Source organism: Fukomys damarensis, unplaced genomic scaffold (genome assembly GCF_012274545.1).
Source record: "Fukomys damarensis isolate Sample0158 unplaced genomic scaffold, DMR_v1.0_HiC HiC_scaffold_16, whole genome shotgun sequence".
Taxonomy (NCBI): Eukaryota; Metazoa; Chordata; class Mammalia; order Rodentia; family Bathyergidae; genus Fukomys; species Fukomys damarensis.
The window spans coordinates 135,925,816-135,931,453 of record NW_022900928.1 but is presented as its reverse complement, the minus strand read 5'-3'; the positions used below and the strand labels follow the sequence as shown (position 1 = coordinate 135,931,453).

General features: G+C 44.6%; 1 protein-coding gene across 6 annotated transcripts in view; it reads right to left on the bottom strand.

Annotated features, from left to right (window-relative positions):
• Farp2 (FERM, ARH/RhoGEF and pleckstrin domain protein 2) overlaps positions 1-5,638 on the bottom strand; it is a 102,722-nt gene that overhangs the window by 46,495 nt on the left and 50,589 nt on the right. The window lies entirely within an intron of this gene.

Here is a 5,638-nt window from a genome sequence, read left to right as displayed (position 1 = left end):
TTGAGACAGAGTCTCACTATGTAGTGTGGAACTCACTACATAGCTCAGGCTGGTCTTGAACTCACAGTGATCCTCCTGCCTCAGCCTCCCGAGGGCTGGGATTACAGGCATGCGCCACCACACCCGGCAGAAAATGACTTATTGTTTAATAAGGCTTATGACACTTTTAAAAAATGAAGGTTAACGTTATACATTTTAAGCTGGGTGTGGTAGTACAGGCATGTAATCCTAACCACTCTGGGAGGCTGAGGCAGGAGGACGGCCAAATTTGAGCCCAGCCTACACAATTTAGAGAGACCATTTCAAAATCAAAAAGAATTAAAAAAGGGCTGGAGGGCCAGGGATTTGCTCAGTGGTTCCAGCACCTGCCTTGAAAGTGGAAGGACCCAAGTTCAATCCCCGGTACCAAATAATTAATTAATTAATTAATTAATTTAAAAAAGGGCTGGAGATATTGCTTAGTGTGAAGGCCCAGTTCAATCACAAGTACCACAAAAAACAAAAATGCAACCCAAAACCAAGAAAAAGACCATTCTCCCCTTGACGAGGAAGGTATAGGAAGGGCAGTGGTGGTTCTGGGCTAGCTGGCAGAGTGAAGAAAAGCCTGACCGGGCCCTGAGTGCTGCACAGCATGGGAGCCAGTGAGGACTTCTGGTTCCTTGCAGGTGACACGTGGGGTAGCTCTGAGGAGACTCAGGAGCAGTGGTGCCCCCAAGGGAAATGGCATGCGCAATGCACAGATCAGAGTTCATGGATGCCACTCTCCACAGAAAGAGCAGGCTCCTTGGAAAGATAGCTGGTGCCAGTGTGGAGTCTTAAATGACAAAGTAAGTCTGGAGGGTCCTGCTGAATAAGAGGAAAACAAATATTTAAAAAATAAGGGGACAGGTCAAAATTACATGAGAGCCAGCCTGAAGGAACTGTCTCCAGCCAAATGTTGGCCAATAAATCATCAGGTAAGAGATCTGAGTCTGAGTCCACGGTGAAAAAGGAACTGAAAGAGGGACTCTTCCTTCCATGAGCAGAAGAATCAGAGGTCATCACAGAGCACCTGTCACAATGACCTGATGAGGAGAGTGGGGCAAGTACTATCTCCACTAAACATTAAGCATAAAGCTCGCCATGCTGTGCTTCCAGCTTTTCTATAAGCTTGAAACGAAGTTTTTAAAAGTACTGAGACATTTTCCTAGCACTGTATTTTCTACTCTTGACTGCATCACCATTTACTCGCTTCTGCAAACTGTAGAAGGCAGCAAGGTAGAGGAAGTGCGCCCTTCAGCCACAGCTCCAAACTGCAGCTCTAGAAAGGAACGAAGTGCATCATAACACAGATGAGCTCTGAGCACAAGAGGAAGCAGTCAGGAACAAGAGGACACACACTGCATGGCCCCATCTATAAGAAACACCTACAACAGGTAAACCTGCAGAGACAGACATATCCTGGTATCTGCCTATGCTGGATAGTACCGGTGGTGGGGGCTGGGGGAATTACTGATACCAAATATGGGGGTTTTTCTTGAGATGATGAAGATATTCCAGAATTAGACTGGAACTATGTAACTCTGAATAACCTAAAAATAAGTGAAATGAATTGATGAGTTTTATGGTATATGAAAACAAGAGATCCTGAGTTAAGAGTTGTCCTCAAAGACAAAATATAAGATCCAGGGGTGGGGATACAGCTCAGTGGGAAACACTTGCCTAGAATGCATGAGGTTCTGGATTAAATCTCCAGCACTGCAAAAACAAAGCAAAACAAAAGGTTTAAATGCAGACAGAAATATCCTAGATCCCAAAAAGTTACCCAAACACGTGGATACTCTAATTTCTACTCAAAGTAAAATAATGGAGGATTTTCAACTATATCCTCAAGTTCCTCTTTTACACTGTGTCCTAAAAACCAAAGCAAAGCATCAGCAAAAAGAAACAAAAGTTCCCACAGTCCCAGCTCTCCACACTGTGATGCACCCCAGACAAAGTCTTGAAGTGTCACAGTGGCCAAATAGGCAGGAGATGCACACATCCGATCCAAGGCAAAATCTGTAGGAAGCAGCTGTCGAGATGTGCATGTCACCAGCTGCTGCCTCTGCTTCCATTTTCCCTATATCCTGGGGTCTTCCCCACTGTCCCCAATCCAAAGACATAAATAGGAAACCCAAGGACAGTCAGGGACTCCATTTGCTGAGCCTATTTGGCATGCTGAGACACCATCAAAGCCACACATCAGCTGGAAAGGGCATGTTTAAGATCACTAGAGTGTTTCATACTCTAAGATTGTGCCGCCTGGACTTTTGTCACCATCACTTCTTCAAATCTGCCCTCCCCCAAGCTGCCCTGGTTTTTAGTAAAATTTAAATATAGTACCTGTAGCATCATAACTACCACCATCATCACCTGAGATGGGGTTCTAATGTGCTGCCCAGGCAGGCCTTGAACTACTGGGCTCAAGAGAACCCTCCACCTCAGCCTCCTAAGTAGCTGGGACATTGTGGCCCATTTGAAGTCAGGCTCAGTGCTTTCAATACCAACAGCAGATGTACTGTGCGTAAGTTGGACCAAGGTGAATCATAGCTATACTTCGCTTCCCACTTTAAATTTTTCATCAGTTACTAACAGCCGCTTTTTACTTGCTAAAGTTTGTATGTATATATCACTACTTCAGCCCAAGCTTCCTATGAAACACTAATATTCTCTAGTATGGGCTAGCACAAGAAATAACTCAGGCAAAGCAGGTATGCTACTCAATAGGGAGAATTACAAGTTCAAGGTGAGCCTTGGCAACTTAATGAGGACTCATTCCCACAATAAGGCGCTGGCTTCAATTCCCTGCTCCTCAAAAAAAGAAAAGGAGAAAGATAAATAACTCATGGGTCTCTCTCTCTGGTAGCTGATGCTGAGAAAGTCCTCGTAGCTCGGGCAGGTTGTGTTTGCTGTCCTCTCACATGGGCCATTCCAACACTCATTCCCAGTTTATTCTTCCTCTGGTGATAATCTTAAGAATGGAATAGAGCAGTTAAATTTTTTTAAACTTCTGTATGTGAAAAAACACCTTTTCTCAGGGCTGGGGATTTAGCTTAGTGGTTCTGCTGCCTGCCTTGCAAGCTCAAGGTCCCAAGTTTGACTCCTAGTACCAAACAAACAAACAAACAAAAAAACACTTTTTCTCACTGTACAAAAGTCACATTAGACAGGACACACTGTTCTAGGTTGGAAATAATCTTTTCAGTTTCTTTCTTTCTTTTTTTTTTTTTTGAGACAGGGTTTCACTTGGCCTTGAACCCACTATGTAGCCCAGGCTGGCCTCAGACTCATGGTGATCTTCCTGCCTCATCAGCCTCCCGAGTGCTCCTGCTTGGATTGCACATGTGAGCCACCATACCCACCGCAGGTCTTCCAGTCTCCAAGGTAGCTGCTGGCAAGCCAAGAGCATTTTATTTTTTTTCTTTCCTTTCTCTTCACCTCCCTCCCTCTTTCCCTTCCTTCCTTTCATTTTCCTTCCCTCCCTCTCTTCCTGGAAGCTCCTGGATCCTCTCTATTCTGAAACTTCATGATCTACACCAATTTTTGTTCATTTGCCACACTGGGAACTTGTAGGCACTTTCAAGTGGGAGACCCTGCTTCAGTACTGGGGATTTCTCCCATGTGCTTCTCTGAACAGTTTCCTCGCTGGCTACAATGTTCTTGCTTCTGGAATTCCTGTACACTGGATGTTGGACCTCTTGGGTTGCTCTTTTCATTTTCTTTATTCTTTCTCTACCTTTCTTCCTTTTATCTTTTACTAACCCTTGTGGTGATTTCCTCAACTTTATCTTGCAGGCATTCTGCTTCTGCCAACACTGTTTCATCAGCACTTCTATTACTCTGCAGGCATTTTCCTGTTCTGCTCCTATCCCAGCATTCTGTTCCTATTTCGGAGATCAGTGTCTTCTCTTACTTCTCAGTTTCTGAAGGTAATGCAGGAGTACATGACCGAATTATCAGTGAGGAGTCTTCCTCTTCCTCTTGTCCCAAACTCTGCCAGCTGAAATCACCCTTCCTGAGGCCTTTACCATCCCCAGTTCATTTTGCACGGAATACAGTGTTTGGATAATGTTTTCCCCAGAAGCAGCAGCACAGCAGTTTTGGATCATCTGTACCTACAGTGAATGCTATATCTAGAAGAATGTTTCATGTGTCAGGACCTATACAGAGTCCTTATTTTTTTTTTTTTTATGTTTGGTACCAGGGATTGAACTCAGACCTTGAGCTTGAGAGGTGGAGGAACCACTAAGCCAACTCCCTGGCCCAAGTCCTCATTTTTTGTATAGCTGCCCAATATGTCATCATATGGGTACCTGCCATTTATTTAACTGGGCTCCTAATGATTAATTCCTAATACTTTACTATTACAAACAAGGCAGGAATACAATTTTTTTTGATACCAAGAATCAAACTCAGGGTGCCTTGCACTCTCCAGGCAGGCGGTATAAAGTGGAATAAAATCTTATAAAATAAAAAATTTTATATTCGCATAAAGGAATATGCCTACATTTCATGAGCATAATACAAGACGACACAGATTTCCAGCTCAGACAATCTAATGGATAAGACATGAACCCCCTGAGGAGAGGGTAGGTTATCCTTCTGTTTTTCCATCTCTTCTCTCCTTGGCACAGCTCAGTTTTTTCAGAATAAATTTTCTACCTGTCCTTCACAATGGAGACCTTCCTCAGGCATCAGCCACTCCTTGGTTATCCATACATGCCTGAAAGTGAGGCCCCTGGAGTGCAGGGGTTGTGATCTTCACAGTAAGGACTGCTTCAGCCAGAGTCACTGGCAGACGTGAAACCAGGAGGAAACATGAAAAGGGTGAACAGCATCTGTGGGGTCACAAAGTGTCTCTCCACAGGCTGCTTACCAGGTCAAGGAGACAGACCACTAACTTCACAGCGGAACTACCACAAAATCAGGGGTCAAGGCCTGTGTCACCAGTGGGGACAGACTCTTGGTATATCATGTGAGACAGCTTGAAGGTCACAACGTTTTGTGGGGTCCAGCTGGAACATGCCACCAAATCTAATCACAGGGTGACATCCAACACACCCAGGCATGTCACTATTAAAAATAAAAAGGGCAGCTCTTTAATACTGTCATTGCTACCAAGGCTAAAGGAAAGGCCGTGAAGATGTTGTGGAATGAGGTGACCAGAGACATGAGGGCTACATGTCCCATCAGGTCCCAGCCTGCAACCAGACCCAGAGAACAAAAGCTATAAAAGGACACCAGTGGGCCTGCTGACAAAACTGCAAAATAAACAACACAACAGATAAAGAACCAATGAAGACCGGACTGTGGATGGATAAGGGAATAGCTTATTCTCTGGAAATATTAGGCAAAGGGACTCAGGTGAAGATGTACACAACTCACTTCCTAAGACTTGAAAAATACATGTGTAAGGTGGGCAGATGTGTGTGTGCAGGTGGGAGGAAGCAGCAGTCCTGAAGCAAGGGGACCACGTGCTAATAAAAGAGTAGGTCTGGGCCAAGCCACAGGCAGCTCTCTGTGCTGTCCTAATTCTCTCAGATCTTCTATGGGATTGAGTGTGTTCACACTGAGGTCTTTGACCACGTGGGTGGGGTGTGTGTGTGTGTGTGTGTGT